The following is a 16,428-nucleotide window of genomic DNA, read 5'->3' as shown; positions in this document are numbered from 1 at the left end:
TGAACCCACACACCTATGGTCACTTGATCTTCGACAAGGGAGCCAAAACCATCCAGTGGAAGAAAGACAGCATTTTCAACAATTGGTGCTGGCACAACTGGTTGTTATCATGTAGAAGAATGCGAATCGATCCATACTTATCTCCTTGTACTAAGGTCAAATCTAAGTGGATCAAGGAACTTCACATAAAACCAGAGACACTGAAACTTATAGAGGAGAAAGTGGGGAAAAGCCTTGAAGATATGGGCACAGGGGAAAAATTCCTGAACAGAACAGCAATGGCTTGTGCTGTAAGATCGAGAATTGACAAATGGGACCTAATGAAACTCCAAAGTTTCTGCAAGGCAAAAGACACTGTCTATAAGACAAAAAGACCACCAACAGACTGGGAAAGGATCTTTACCTATCCTAAATCAGATAGGGGACTAATATCCAACATATATAAAGAACTCAAGAAGGTGGACCTCAGAAAATCAAATAACCCCCTTAAAAAATGGGGCTCAGAACTGAACAAAGAATTCTCACCTGAGGAATACCGAATGGCAGAGAAGCACCTGAAAAAATGTTCAACATCCTTAATCATCAGGGAAATGCAAATCAAAACAACCCTGAGATTCCACCTCACACCAGTGAGAATGGCTAAGATCAAAAATTCAGGTGACAGCAGATGCTGGCGAGGATGTGGAGAAAGAGGAACACTCCTCCATTGTTGGTGGAATTGCAGGCTTGTACAACCACTCTGGAAATCAGTCTGGCGGTTCCTCAGAAAATTGGACATAGTACTACCGGAGGATCCAGCAATACCTCTCCTGGGCATATATCCAGAAGAAGCCCCAACTGGTAAGAAGGACACATGCTCCACTATGTTCATAGCAGCCTTATTTATAATAGCCAGAAACTGGAAAGAACCCAGATGCCCCTCAACAGAGGAATGGATACAGAAAAGGTGGTACATCTACACAATGGAGTACTACTCAGCTATTAAAAAGAATGAATTTATGAAATTCCTAGCCAAATGGATGGACCTGGAGAGCATCATCCTGAGTGAGGTAACACAATCACAAAGGAACTCACACAATATGTACTCACTGATAAGTGGATACTAGCCCAAAACCTAGGATACCCACGATATAAGATACAATTTCCTAAACACATGAAACTCAAGAAAAATGAAGACTGAAGTGTGGACACTATGCCCCTCCTTAGAAGTGGGAACAAAACACCCATGGAAGGAGTTACAGAAACAAAGTTTGGAGCTGAGATGAAAGGATGGACCATGTAGAGACTGCCATATCCAGGGATCCACCCCATAATCAGCATCCAAACGCTGACACCATTGCATATACTAGCAAGATTTTATCGAAAGGACCCAGATGTAGCTGTCTCTTGTGAGACTATGCCGGGGCCTAGCAAACACAGAAGTGGATGCTCACAGTCAGCTAATGGATGGATCACAGGGCTCCCAATGGAGGAGCTAGAGAAAGTACCCAAGGAGCTAAAGGGATCTTCAACCCTATAGGTGGAACAACATTATGAACTAACCAGTACCCCTGAGCTCTTGACTCTAGCTGCATATGTATCAAAAGATGGCCTAGTCGGCCATCACTGGAAAGAGAGGCCCATTGGACACGCAGACTTTGTGTGCCCCGGTACAGGGGAACACCAGGGCCAAAGGGGGGGAGTGGGTGGGTAGGGGAGTGGGGGTGGGTGGGTAAGGGGGACTTTTGGTATAGCATTGGAAATGTAAATGAGCTAAATACCTAATAAAAAATGGAAAAAAAAAAAAAAAAGAATTAAACTTTTCCTCCTTTGCCTTTCACTGTGTGAACAGTGAGTTTGTTCTAGGGAGTGGCAAGCTTGGAGATCATTGTGGATATTCTGAATTCTATCTCCAGGCTTGCCTTTTTTTTTTGGTAATTAAAAATAAAAAATATTATATCTGTCTCTTCTCAGGCCTCCTGGTGAAAAGAATGGCCCTGGGCAGAGACATGACATTCTGATCTATAAAAATCAGAATATGACATACTTAGAGGTTTCAAAAGTTTGAAATGAGTGTTAGATTTCTGATCTTCTAAGGCTCCAGAGTTTGATACAGTTAGACATAAAGACCCCACCTCCCAGTACCTTGTCGAGTGAATCCAGCTTGGCCTGCCAGTCAGGAGTCTTCCCTCCTTGGGAAGCTGATTTATCTGAAGGCATTCTAATGAAATGGGAGGAGGAATTATCCTCTGAATGAGATAGTATAGCACCTGTCTGTGTCGAAGTGGCTTGTAGAGCTGCCCTTAATGGCAACACTGTTATGCCCGTCTTCGTTTTTTTTAATTCAAACTCAGAAATCTCTCTCTCTCTCTCTCTCTCTCTCTCTCTCTCTCTCTCCCCCTCTCCCTCCCATCCCCCTCTTCCTCTACCCCTCCCCCTCCCTCTCTCTCCCTTTTCAACTCAGAAACCTCTCTCTTTCTCTCCCTCTCCCTCCTTCTCTCCCTCCCTCTCTCTCTCCCTTCCTCTCTCCCTCCCTCCCTCTCTCTCTCCCTCTCCCTCTTACATTTCTATATTTTTCTTTCAGTTATTGGCCAAGAAGCAACACAAGCTTCCCCCGACTCTTGGGGCTTTTCCCTTTTTCTGCGGCCACCGCCCCCACGCTCCTATGTAACTGCTTGTGGGTTTCCATTGCTGAGTAAACCTGCTTCTTTGGACCTTAACTGAAAAAAGCCTGGCTCTCTTTCTTCTACTTCCCTCTTCTTAGCAGCTGCCAAGATTTCCAGCTTGCCTGCCTTGTTGTTTTTCTTTCAAACGCTAGCTAATAATATCTTAAAGCTTTCTTCTGAGTCCATTTTACATCTCTTTCATTAACAATACTAAGAACCTAAAAAGGGAACTCTAATTTCCCCAATAATAAGCCCGCCCTGCCCCTCTAAGCTGTAGAATGCTTACCTTTTAGACTTTCACACCCTGTACAAAGAATTTAATTTCTGCAATTTTTAAAATCTTGTTTGCCAGGGTTACTTCCTCCATCTGTGTCCATTTAGATTGTGTGAGGTTATAAACTCCTGGAAGTTGGGACCTTGTCTATTTAAATTTATTTTGTAAAGACCAAAACTAGAGGCACGTGCTTTGTAAGATATTGTGCAATAGTGAACAGAAACTGAAAATGAAAGATCCCAGACCCATTCTGACAGACAGATTTGATTTGTCCCTGTCTAATGCCTTCCTCAAATTGTCACAGACTGAAAAATGTAATAAAATGGCCCAACAGGAGCTCAGACTACAATGTAAATTAAAACAAAATATCTGACCATGAAAAGCATGCCATCATGGTGACTAGAACTATAAAAAATAAAGGACACAAGAATAAACACAGGAAGGGGGCACACTGCTTTGAGGACAGGGATATATATGCCTCAGTAATGTTAATACCATGTGAGGCTAAAGGGAGTTCAAGGGCAACCACTATTTTCTTCAGAAGGAGATGAGCTAAGTTTCCTTCTAGCAGAGAACAGACACTAATAGCACTGATAGTATGTAACAGGCCCTGTACACATTAACCATTCCATCTACCTTGTGAGGTCACTACTACAACCATATTTATCCATTCCCCATCAACATGGCAAATATCCAAGGCTAAGCATAAAGAATACATGAAGAAAAGCTCACAGTTTTGGAGATTGAAGAGTCAAGATCAGATGGTGACACTGCTTCAGCCTTTGGTGATGGCCTCTTTAGCTGCATTCCATCAAGGTGGAAGACATCACGGCAGATGGCAGAGGCTCAAGTGAGAAGGAATGAACATTTGACAAGAAGTTGAAGGGTGACTCAGGGGTTAGACTTGCCCTTTTTTATAACAACTCACTCTCTTGAGAACTAGCCAGGCAGGTCGCATGAGAACTACTGTAACCATAACCTGTTCTAGAGCAATGCTCCGGTGACCTAACCATGCCAACAGGAGCCTACCTCTTAATGTCTCCGTACTTCTATACCACCACGGCGGGGACCAAACCTCTAAACAATGAACACCCAGAGGATAAATCATTACAGTTATATGTGCACAGTAGAGCCAGAATTCAAATCAAGGCTGTGTTAACTCCAGGTCCTGCTGGTCACTTTATCACATGGCAGAGCCCTGGACAATGAACACTCAGGAAGACCCTCAACTTCCCAGCACAGGACAGTCCTCAAGGACCAATGTTGTGTTTCATTTCTTGGGAGAACAATCCATGCCTCATCAAAAACACACTGTACTTGATGTGCAGTTTGAGGTCACCTTTTCTTTATGATACCCATTCCTCCCTACCATGTCATGCCTTTGACATGACAGCCAGTATGACAGTCAGAATGAGGTTATTTTAGGTGAAAAAAATTTCCAACTGTTTTCTGTCCAGATGATGTTATATAGCAGTTTCCTATGAATTAAAATATTATTTACAGGAGAGGCTCACAAGACTCAGAAAATAAACAAAAATGTCACTTATTTGGGAAAGCAGAAATGTCAAGATTCTCGAAGGCCCCTCATCAGCTTTGTAGAAGGCCTGAAGGATTGTCTGTGGAGACTGAGCGGCCCAGATGAGAGAGGAGATTCTTAGACCAGTGGAGCTGCCTGTAAGCTGGGCAGACAGCTCCAGGGCAGCGGCTTCCATGAGCCATCACCCATGTAAGGGTGGGCCTTTTGGTCATACAGTTGCTTTTAAGTCATCTCTGCTCCTGTAAGTAATCCCTGAAAAATGTGAATCTTGTTTCTTGGGAATTCTGCTCTGGAGTGAGGCGCTGGAGCGTGTGTGTGTGTGTGTGTGTGTGTGTGCATGTGCCGGTGTGCATGAGTATATTACGTGTGTGCATGTGTGCTTATGTATGTGTGTGTGGTGTCTCCCTAGAAAAACCTTCTCATATGACAGATGACTGCTAGAGTTTTAAACAACTCATTCTGAATACTTCCTAAAATGTACTGTTATGAGCTAATCATTTGAATTTGGTTTCATACTTAGCTGAGGCTCGAGGGGAGAATTAACAACATGAAAAATGGGCTCATCTTAGCTAGAATTAGGCAATATACCCTGGTATTAAAGTATACATCATAAATTGTACATATTAGTATACAAACAGGGGAAGTTTGTATACTTCCAAACTGCATGTTTAGATTTTTTTTTTTTGAAGAGGTGCGGCTTTTTGGTACAGGATCCCTCCACGTAGCCCAAGGTAATCTGGAAGTCGCCATGTAGATCAGACTGGACTCAAACTCACAGAGATCTGCCTGCCTCTGCCCACAAATGCTGGGATTAAAGGTGCGTGCCACCAAACCCAGAGGTGTTTAGAGCCTTCATCTTACAATTCAGTTGTTACAGAACAAAGATTCTTGCATTGGTAATTCTATTCAGCCCTTGTCCTGCCATCCTGATTGTTTTTCTCGGAATTGTCAGCGTTTCCTGATTACATAAGGACTGACAGACTTTGAAGGAATGTTAAGTGATGTATGGAGTAGAATGGAAGATTAGTTAGTTACCAAGCACTAAATTATTTCACTAGATTTCCAAGTTCTCACCTGTTTTAGTGGTAGAAACGGAAACAGTAGAGTCTAGCTTCAAAGAGCCTGCTCTCCCCATTCTAGTCTGTCTTGGAGGTTAATGGTTAGGCTCTCTACCATCCCCTGTACTGCTGCGTGAGAGCCCCCAGCTGTAATCAGCGTGACTGCTGAAGTATGGAATTTGCAAATATCCTAACACTTTTTCCTACATTAAGCAATACGCTTGATCAGATCTAACTGGGCTATTTATAAATGAGTATGACAAAGACACTAGATGAGAACGCTTGTAATTTATAGCATAATTAGTTTTAGCTGGACATGCATTGAGAATGACCTAAACAAAAGAATGAATACATATTCCAAATACTAAAACTTTCAAAATTAAACTTGATAAGGCATAACAACTTGCATAAAATAATGTAAGAATAAATAAAATTCTATGGCATTTTAATAAGTTACTTTTGTCACATAAATTTATCCAATATATAATTTATTAATTTTAAATGTGGTCTTAGACTGTTTAATTTTTTGAGATAATGCAATGGTTTATGTGGCTTTAATATAATTCCTCTTGGGAACCATTTATTCTCAGTGTGTTGACGGTGGTGTGAGTCCGTTTTTACTGCCCTTGACATGGCACACAGTAGAAAACACCTGCACTCTCTCCTTACATGGGCAGGAAATTTATCTCTACAGCTAATGTCTAAGAACATTCTGAGAACTTAGATGGATCCCGCAGGACTGACTGCTACTTTCCTTCTAACTATCATTTAGTTCTTGATAGATTTGCCAACTATAACATCAATCTGCTATTCAAATTTGCGTATGAGAATTAAATTCTAAATAGTATTTTTCCTTGGAGCCTATAAATACATGATTAAACACATGATATAGAGGATATTTCTTTCCTATCTTTTACATAACAACATACTAAGCAACAAAAACTACAGATCTTGTTTCTGGTTATTAGCTTTGTGTTCTGCATGGGCCAAAATCCCTCTGTCAGCTCCTCTCACAGTTCTATGGAGTGTTATTACTAATGACATTACCAATGCTTCTGATCTTTAGAGGGGGAAGCAGAGCTATAGCAAGAGTTAGGGTCACATAACTGCAAAGGGTCTAAACCCAGGGACGGTGTCTTTGCAAGTTATTCTTTTATCTTCAGAAGCTTTTATTTTTAGGTTTTTTTTTTTTGTTTGTTTTGTTTTGTTTTGTTTTGTTTTGTTTTTTTGAGACAGGGTTTCTCTGTTTAGCTCTGGCTGTCCTGGAACTCACTTTGTAGACCTTGAACTCAGAAATCTGCCTGCATCTGCCTCCTGAGTGCTGGAATTAAAGGCGTGCGCCACCACACCCAGTTTATTTTTAGTCTTCTTATTGGAGTTTCATTGATTGGAAAATACTAACCTCAGATCACATGAACATTGAGTGCAGTCTGTCCACACACCTGGACAGATTTTTTATTTCATTTTTGTCTCATAGTCTTTGCTCCCAGTCAATATTTCCAAGGTAACCATTTATAAACATATCACCGTAGTGTCACAGACCATATTTAAGTCTCCTAAAACCATTTCCTATCCCTCTCAAATGGTTTTTCTGTGTTTTTACTTTACTCTCCACATAGTATTATATTTATACTTTAAATATTTATTTTTCTTCGGTGTCACATACAAGATATGTGACTCCTATATGTGATTTCCCCCACTAATTAATCTGTGCCTTTATTTCCTATTTGCCTATCATTTCAGTGAACACTTGTAAGCCAATGGGGAAGTTTTTCTTTTATTCCTACAGGAGGCAGGAGAGAAATCAAGGAGGATTCTACATTTTTGTAAGCTTTCAATAATTCAGACGAAGAAACCTTAAGAAAGGCTGGTTGGGAGTGGTGACTAGGAGTTTGGCTTAGGTCATGTAAAATCTGAGGTTCAAGTAGGAGAGATGGCAAACAGGTAGCTGTAGTTCAAATCTAGAGCCTCAGAATAACACAAGATGGATACAATGGCGTGCATGCTCACTTACAAAATTGAGATTATTTTATGGATAATATACCTACTGTTTTATGGATAAAAACACTTTATGCTGAACATTTTCTCATATGGTAAAATAACATTGTATGTTTTGATGTTTGTTTATGAATCTAACATTTAAAGCTAAGGTATTTATCCTTTTTAAACCTCTCTCACACATGCCTTGGCATAGTTATCCTGACAGACAAGGAGAGTGAGGCTTCAGTGGCTGAAATGCTTGCTCCGTGTCACCACCATTCCATGGAGATCAAATTCAAACTCAGATCTTTTTAGGGCTCCTTTCACCAGCCCACCTCAGCCTTTGACATAATGTTCCAGGAAACTGGAACCATGACAGGAAGCCATGACAAGGCTTATTGCAGAGAAATATCTGTGAGTTGTCTCAGGATGCTCCCCCAAAATAGACTCTGCAGTGACATAGTCCACACTGCATAGCTTCTATCTCATTCGATCAGTTAAACATGAATTCCGTAGTGTACTCTAGCCACATCGGATGTTCCCTCAGCGTAACATAAGCAAGCCAAGCATCCCTCCTGTGTCCTTGCTCATTGAGTCAGCAATCATTCTGTTCTGGGGGCAAGATTTCAGATTTCACAGGGCTGCACCTTAAAACATCCCTTTGATAAATGATGGCCGTGGGTTATGGGAAAGTCTGGGCAAAGCCTGAGGTTACTACAATTCCCTTAGAAGAGATGAGAAACTGGAAACTATTGGGGGACAGGACATGAACTCCCTAGAAAGACAGATGAGCAGCCACTGTCAACATTTATGTTTTTCTTTGGCAATGCAGAGGGCTGTATATATTATTAATGTATGTGAACAAGAAAACCCAAACAGTATGATTCGGAAAGTAGGAGGCATGAAAGTAATATGTGTTTCTCTTCATGGTGGAAATGGGAGATTGTTTATCTAAAAATAGTTTTGCCAAGCCATACAGAACAGTTACTATTTTGTGCACTGTGGGAAGGGCTGTTTTAAACAGTACAGCATCTTCATTTTTTATTTATTATTATTAATAGGTTTTGTAAAAATCTAAAACAATCATAGTGAGCTTTCTTGCTTTTTATCCATCAGCTTCCCTGGCAGGTATTTCAATACCAGCTTGACGAAGCTGTATTTTATCTAAGGGGACCTGAGATGTGTTTTTTCACACCGGTGGGAAGAGGAGGCTCTAAAATTCTGGCAGAGAGCCAGCTTAGCCTCTCCTTTCAAACTAATGGAGGGGAAAAAAAAGAGAGAGAGAGAAGACAAAATAAAACACCCACCCAAAACAAGCAAAACCAACAGCAACAGTAGCAAGAACTATGCCTGACAAAAGAAAGCTCACTGGCTAACTGCCACACTTTGATTTTGCTGGCAAAGCCTTGAGCATTTCCTAGGAGTTGCCCTTAGAGATCAAAGTTCTGCAGGTCTGAAACTCTATGGCTTCTATTGCCTTGCTGCCCCTGCTCTGGGTTCCACTTTTGCATCTCTGTTGTGCTTTACTTCTGACATTCAGGCTTCTTCCTTCCCAGGCCTGCAGCTAGCAAGCATCACCTTGGGTCACAGTTGGTTGATGATGGAACATAAATGGGACCAAACATGTCATGGATTCGGCTTGGTGGTGGTTTTAGAGGAGAGATGATGTATCAAGGGGACATCTTAATCTTTGGCCCAATGTTTCTAATCCTTTAAGATGATTCCATTTCTAGAGTGGTCTGTAGTAACAGCAGATGTCAAGAGCTCTCTCTATCTGTTTCGTCTAATGAGGTAGCTGTCAGCTCTTGTAGTTGGTACTCACTTGGAGCATGGCCAGTGCCGTTGAGGTTTAGATCTACAATACTGTTGAATTTTAGTTAATTTAGCTAAAATACATACCTAGGTTAGGCAGGTATGCAAACAAACCGGAAACATGACGAGCTATTTCTCAAATATGAAGTCTAAGTGTAGATTATATGTTTCTGACAATACTTAAGCATCTAAACTGAATTTTTATTAAAAGCAATGTACTGTAGTTACTTAATAGAGTTCAGAGATTTAGTATAAAAAAACTAATATCTGACATAAAATATTTCAGCAATTTTAATGCTTCACCATTGATATCTAGGAATCTTGTGGGATAGGATGCCATACTAAAATGATACATATATAGTAGGTTAAATAAAATATATTACTGTGGTTGCTTGAATAAGAATGGCCCTGTAGGTTTATATTTGAATATTTGATCCCTAGATGGCAGAATCATTTTGGGAAGGATAAGGAGGTGTGGCCTTGCTGGAGAAGGTGTGTTATTTGGGGGTGGAATTTGAGATTTTAAAAGACTCACACCAGGCTTAGTCTTTCTCTGCCTCCAACTTTTGAGTAAGACATGAATCCATGACTACTGCTTTAGTGCCAGCCTGGGGTCATGTTCCCACCATGATGATCATGGACCCACCCTCTGAAACTGTAAGAAACCCCCAATTAAATGGTTTATTTTATAAGTTGCCTTTGTTATGGTGTCTCTTCATGCAATAGAAACATAAATAAGGTAATTATTAAAACTAATTTTACTTGTTGGTTTTGTTTTTTTAAAAAATACAGCTATTTATAGATTTTTAAGATTATATATGCAGCATCAGTGTATGCTATTGGGCAGTACTGCTTTGATACTTGTTATGATTTATTATAAACTCTTAAAAATTTAGACAATATTCTAAGTATCAAATAGGCTTTGTTGATATTTTTAACATATGAATTTGCCTAAAAATACTAAACTAGTTATACTATATGCAAATTACTCACTACATTTCTTAAATATTATATTGTTGTACAAAGAGGAAGAAAGGGAATTCTTGAGTGTCTCATAGGAAAAAGTGTTTCCCCCCAGTTGAAAAATTATAACTGCTACTATGTCCATTTTTCTACTTCAAAGGACATAGCTAAAGACAACACAACTCCATTCTTCAACCTGCAAAGGTCTCCTCTGTGGAAATGACAGTATTGAGAGGCAGAAAAGATCTCTCTGAGCCTGGTGAGCGAGCCCACAGTCAGAACAAGGTTTTCTGTGGGTGGGTGGAGGCTATGTGCTATGACGTGCTTATGCATGCATTCATATTTCATTATGATTTTCCCATAGACTGTTTGTTTCCTCCACTTCATCCCCTCAAGTAAAACAACCCACAGCATCACAACACACCAGGGGCACCCTGCCAACTGAGTGGGAAGTTCAAGGAACTCCCTGTTGCTGTCAGTTGAAAAAACAGAGCCAAGAAGATAGAAGATTCCCTTGGGATCCACTGTGATGATAGAGTTCCTCTCCTGTATGATGGTCCCAGCTTTGTAGCATGTCATCATTGTTGGAGGACTGAAAGACACATTGTCTTTTAATCCTTCTTCTAATGATGTGGTAAAAAATACTTACCTAAAAGACTAGCACAGTCAGGAAACCTGAAATGAGCTTTGTGCAGTGGTAAGAAAGCCTCTAGCTAATTGTAGATGCCAATTGTTCTGCATTCCACTGTATTCCTTGCTCAGAGAAACCAGGGAGGGAGATTTAAGCATCTCTAAATTTGAACATTAGGAGCTTCTTGGGGTTACAAGGAACTTAGTGTGAGAAAATCGGAAAGGTTGGGTTTAATTAGTACCTGACTAGTATGTCATCCATCCTCTCTGTGTGACTCTATTGTTCCATCAGCAAGTTGGGCAGACGATCCCTGACCCTGACACAACAAAAGGTATAGTATAAACTAGCCTTTAAATGAGTTATTGAAGCTTGTAGCATTTTCAAAGTTGAAAATAGAATCAGTTATTTTTTTTTAAATCATGGATTAAAACCCTTTATGTTTCTGTTGGAAACTGGTTGTGCAGAGTGAAAAGGTTTTCATTTACTCTTTGATAAGTGATGAACTAAGACAGATTGCCATGTCCTACGAATTGAGTTCTGGCCAGAGCCATGGCTCCTCTAGGGTGACATTCTAAGTGTTTAAGAGTAAATATTGATAAGGAGAGGAAAGACAACATTTCAGAGCCTCGGGGTTAAATGAAAGTCCTTCAAATAGGTCTGAATGTGAATATTGAAGACCATGGATATGATATTGAATACCAAATGAATTTTGATTAAGGAGGCTACTTACATTGACAACATTAGGCATGAAAATAATTATTTCATGTTTTGATGTTTAAATATGCTTTGACTTTGTTTTACATTTTACTAATACTTGCTCAGGGTTTCAAAGAACAGTGACTTTTTAGAGAGGTCAACTTGCAGGCTAATTGTTTTGGAATGAACATGTAAAAAGTGAATATGAAGAGGAAACTGGCCAGGCAGCATAGATGCTTCCACCTCCTGCTCAGAGCCTGCAGTGATTATCCAGGATGGAGTTAGAATCCCAAGATGTTCCCTATTCTAAGGAGGAATGAAGTATCCACACGTTGTTGGTCTTCCTTCTTCTTGATTTTCTTGTGTTTTGCAAATTATATCTTGGGTATTCTAAGTTTCTGGGCTAATATCCACTTATCAGTGAGTGCATATCTAGTGACTTCTTTTGTGATTTGGTTACCTCAATAAGGATGCCATCACTGGGAAGAGAGGCCCCTTGGTATTGCAAACTTTATATGCCCCAGTACAGGGGAATGCCAGGGCCAGGAAGTGGGAGTGGGTGGGTAGGGGAGCAGGGCTGGGGGGGTTAATAGGGAACTTTTGGGATAGCATTTGAAATGTAAATGAAGAAAATATCTAATAAAATTAAAAAAAAGAATCCCAAGATGTGGTAAATAAATTATGTAAATTAAAATAAGGGATTCTTTGGTGAACTCTCTATGTTCTTTGTAAAATATTTAGGTATTACCAATTTTTTTCTAAAAATGCTGGTACAAGTGCTAATTCACTCTTAAAAATATTAAACAAGGTCCATCCTTTTATCTCAGCTCCAAACTTTGTCTCTGTAACTCCTTCCAAGGGTGTTTTGTTCCCACTTCTAAGGAGGGGCATAGTGTTCACACTTCAGTCTTCATTTTTCTTGAGTTTCATGTGTTTAGGAAATTGTATCTTATATCTTGGGTATCTTAGGTTTTGGGCTAATATCCACTTATCAGTGAGTACATATTGTGTGAGTTCCTTTGTGAATGTGTTACCTCACTCAGGATGATGCCCTCCAGGTGGATGGACCATGTAGACACTAGCATATCCGGGGATCCATCCCATAATCAGCTTCCAAATGCTGACACCATTGCATACACTAGCAAGATTATGCTGAAAGGACCCTGATATAGCTGTCTCTTGTCAGAGTATGCCTGGGCCTAGCAAACATAGAAGTGGATGCTCACAGTCGGCTATTGGATGGATCACATGGCCCCCAATGAAGGAGCTAGAGAAAGTACCAAAGAAGCTGGATGGATCACATGGCCCCCAATGAAGGAGCTAGAGAAAGTACCAAAGAAGCTAAAGGGATCTGCAACCCTATAGGTGGAACAACATTATGAACTAACCAGTACCCCGGAGCTCTTGACTCTAGCTGCATATGCATCAAAAGATGGCCTAGTCGGCCATCACTGGAAAGAGAGGCCCATTGGACACGCAAACTTTATATGCCCCAGTACAGGGGAACGCCAGGGCCATAAAAGGGGAGTGGGTGGGTAGGGGAGAGGGGGTGGGTGGCTATGGGGGACTTTTGGTATAGCATTGCAAATGTAAATGAGCGAAATACCTAATAAAAAATGGAAAAAATATTAAACAAATTGCTTTTTAGAACCCATCTGATGATAAATTATTAATCTTTACAATGAAATATAAGCTTCTATGCACCAAACTCGATAGATACTGAATATCCATCCATGCCTTGGTACCATTCAAATGCATGGTACCAAGGCAGCCAGCTGGGGATGCCTTTGATCTCTCATTGGCACAGAAACTGAATATTAACTGAGCATAAATTATTAAATGGATATCTTTCATTTGGATCTTATAGTATGCATAAGGTCACAAGTTTTATGGGTAGGAAATTGAATACAAACATACCCAGTTAAGTTAGGTACATTACACATTATAGTACCTTTGTTTTCCTAGAATCAAGGAAGAATAATTTTCTTACCTTACTGGCACTCATCTAGTTTTTGTTTGGGGTGGGGATATTCTTAGTTATACTGAATTGATAAGGTCATTTTAGTTTTCTTTAGAGACACAGATGCCCCTTTGGGCAAACATAAGAAACCCAGGAACAATGAGATTTTTATTTTATCTTTGGTCTTCCTTCTAATCCCCCTGTGGTTTATCACCTTCCTCACTATATCTTATGGAAGTGATGGTTGATGTTTTTAGCTTGCTGATTTTGGCCTAGTTGATTTGAGTCTTAAATGCTCTTAGAGACATCAGTGACTCCACAGTAGGAAGCCTCTAACATATCCTTAGTTCCTGGCCTCCCAGAGGAGAGATCCTTTGTGTTATCTCCTCCCTCTGAGTGTGGAGGCCTGAACTCAGTGACTTGCTCTTAGCTGATTGAGTTGAGAAGAAGTGTGCAATAGTAGACTGTGCCACAGAAGATTGGCTTCCTTCTTGTTGACTCTCCCTTTTGACTCCAAAGACAGGTTCATACAGCAGGTATTGAGAGACAACTCTGGCCAAGAGCCAGAGAGGAGCCAAGGCATGCCAGCATCCTAGTGAATTTGGAACTGGGTCTTTCCTGGCTAAGGCTTGAGATGCCAACTGCTCAGGTCAGTAACTTGAGTGTAGCTTTCTGACATTAACTGAGCTAAGTCTCATTTGGATTTCTAATCCCCAGAGATGGTACCACAACAAATACAACTTAAGCTATTAGACTTGGATAGACTTGTCTCACAGCAATGCTCAATCAGTACAACCTCTACCACCAGTGATAACACATCCGCTTTTCTGAAAGTGTCATGAGGCCAAGATCTGGTTCTAGTGCCTCCTTCCATTTCTGCTGCCCAGCATCCTGCTTGGCAAATTCAGAAACCCAAGCAGATTTTCAGAATGGAAGAAGAAAGGAAAACAATAACAAGAAAGATGGAGAGTGAAAAGCTAGCACCAGTGAAAGAATGGAGACTTGAGTTGCAGCTTACCTGACAGAACTGAGAACTAAGTCAACTGTCCTAGACTTACAGTCACTTAAATGATTTTACTTCCTGTCTTAGGGTATCTATTGATGCAGGGTATCTACTGCTTCGATAAAACAGAATGACCAAAGGCAACAGATGGAAGAAAGAGTTTATTTCTTCTTAAAACTCTCAGGTCACACTCTATCACTGAGGACATTCAGGACAGGAACTCAAGGCGGGAAGGGATAGAGACGCCATGGAGGAACTCTGTTTACTGACCTGCTCTTCATCACTTGTTGTTTGTGTTTTTCTACAACTTGGGGGCAGCAACACTCACAGTGAGCTGAACCCTTCCATCAATCGTTAATCAAGAAATTGTCCAATAGATTTACCTGGAGCACTGTCTTCTGAAGTCATCTTCACAATTGAGATTCTTCTTGAACAACTCTGGCTTGAATCAAGCTGACATAAATCTAACCAACATGCTTCTATTTCTGACATAGATTTATGCTTGGTGAAATGCTTAACATGCTCTTAGCAGAGTTCTCCTCTTGGATACGTGCTGGAACCTTCAGAGAGCTTTGTTGAACGTGGGAGTGTAGAATGCCCATTCTGTTGGGTGGCTGGGTCTGGCTAGCCATGTGTGCTTCTGGAAGGGAGGCTCAGCTCCGTGATCAGCTCCTGGCAGCCTACACATGACCTTGATCACGGAGCCAAGAAGCAAGTCAGAGCACAGTATAGACAGCAGGGCTTTGTGAGGGTCAGCTGGTGGGTGGTGGTGGGATGCTATCCCCAAGAAAAGCTGTACCCTCTATGCAGAGTTTTCCTCCTGATGTTGGGAAATGTCTCTCTGTCTGTCTGAGCAGCCTGGAATATCAGGAGATCATAGAATAGATACACAGACGCTCATTTGCACACTTGGAGAGGAAGCCCTTTGGGAGATAATAATAACTTTTGAAGAATTGGTAATCTGATTTAAAGAGGACACCAGATAGCAGTCTTCAGAACAGGGAAAGAAGAGACCCGAGGGAAGTGGGACAGCTTGACATTGATGTGAGTCTAAGAGGAGCCATAGGTGATGGGTAACTGGTCAATGCTCTCATAGATCTGTATAGGGATGGAGGGAGAGTGATGCCAATGTCATGGTCCAGGCAGCTGTGTCTCCTCTATCTCTTACTACAGCATCTGTTCTCTAGCCCTCACCATGGGTTTTTATTCTGGTAGAGCTTCCTGGTGTTCTCCATGGCCTTACTGTGGCACAGAGACCACAAGTCAGCACCCAGCTATAAGAGGGTAGCTAGAATCTAAGGACACTCCACTGGTGAAACGTGTCACAAGATCAGAACTGACAGAGACTCAAGGCTGAATGGGAATAACAGTGGCTCAGCTCCAACTTACCTCTGCATCATGGGGATCCTCCAGAAAGAGGTATTGTTCTAGAGGAAGGGCAGGGAGAGTCACTGAGCTGAAGTCTCACAGGCCCATGGAACGATAGATAACACAGAGGCATAAAGAACAGGACAGGTCTCACTCAGCTCAGCTGGTACAGTGAGGTGCTTAGCTACCACAGCGCCTCTTATTTGTCAGGAGGTCAATTAGGGGAGGTGTGGGGAGAGAGGAACTTCTCTAATAACTAAAAACCCCAGTCCCCTCTACCTCCAAAGGGCTAGGGACATTCTGTATATGACTCAAAAGTGTGCTCTACTGTCTAGGCCCCAAATGAGGCTTTAAAATCGAAGGGGAACCAGGGGATGGTGAGCAATAGCACAGCGAGAACGCGTTAAGTTGGAGCTAGACTGGAGCTTTAATTAACATCAGGTGGCTGCCAAGAACTTTGGCTCAGCCAGGCGTGCAACAGAGACTGCAAGCCCGTGTCTG

General features: G+C 41.2%; 1 protein-coding gene and 1 long non-coding RNA gene across 5 annotated transcripts in view; one reads left to right on the top strand and one right to left on the bottom strand.

Annotated features, from left to right (window-relative positions):
• The window catches only part of Kcnab1 (potassium voltage-gated channel, shaker-related subfamily, beta member 1), a 429,014-nt gene that overhangs the window by 187,059 nt on the left and 225,527 nt on the right, over nucleotides 1–16,428 (bottom strand). Inside the window, exons 1-2 of one of the 4 annotated variants that reach the window (NM_001289450.1) lie at nucleotides 2,932–3,064; nucleotides 2,125–2,200 (exon numbers count right to left, since the gene is read on the bottom strand). The exons of the other annotated variants lie outside the window; for them this stretch is intronic. The gene's annotated coding sequence lies outside the window, so the exon portion shown is untranslated. Of the gene's footprint in view, nucleotides 1–2,124; nucleotides 2,201–2,931; nucleotides 3,065–16,428 lie in introns of those variants that run through there. 4 annotated transcript variants of the gene reach the window in all.
• The window catches only part of A330015K06Rik (RIKEN cDNA A330015K06 gene), a 169,627-nt gene that overhangs the window by 111,519 nt on the left and 41,680 nt on the right, over nucleotides 1–16,428 (top strand). The gene's annotated exons all lie outside the window — the stretch shown is intronic.

Source organism: Mus musculus, chromosome 3 (genome assembly GCF_000001635.26).
Source record: "Mus musculus strain C57BL/6J chromosome 3, GRCm38.p6 C57BL/6J".
NCBI lineage: Eukaryota > Metazoa > Chordata > Mammalia > Rodentia > Muridae > Mus > Mus musculus.
The sequence above is the reverse complement of the archived record's forward strand: the minus strand, read 5'-3'. Positions and strand labels throughout refer to the sequence as shown.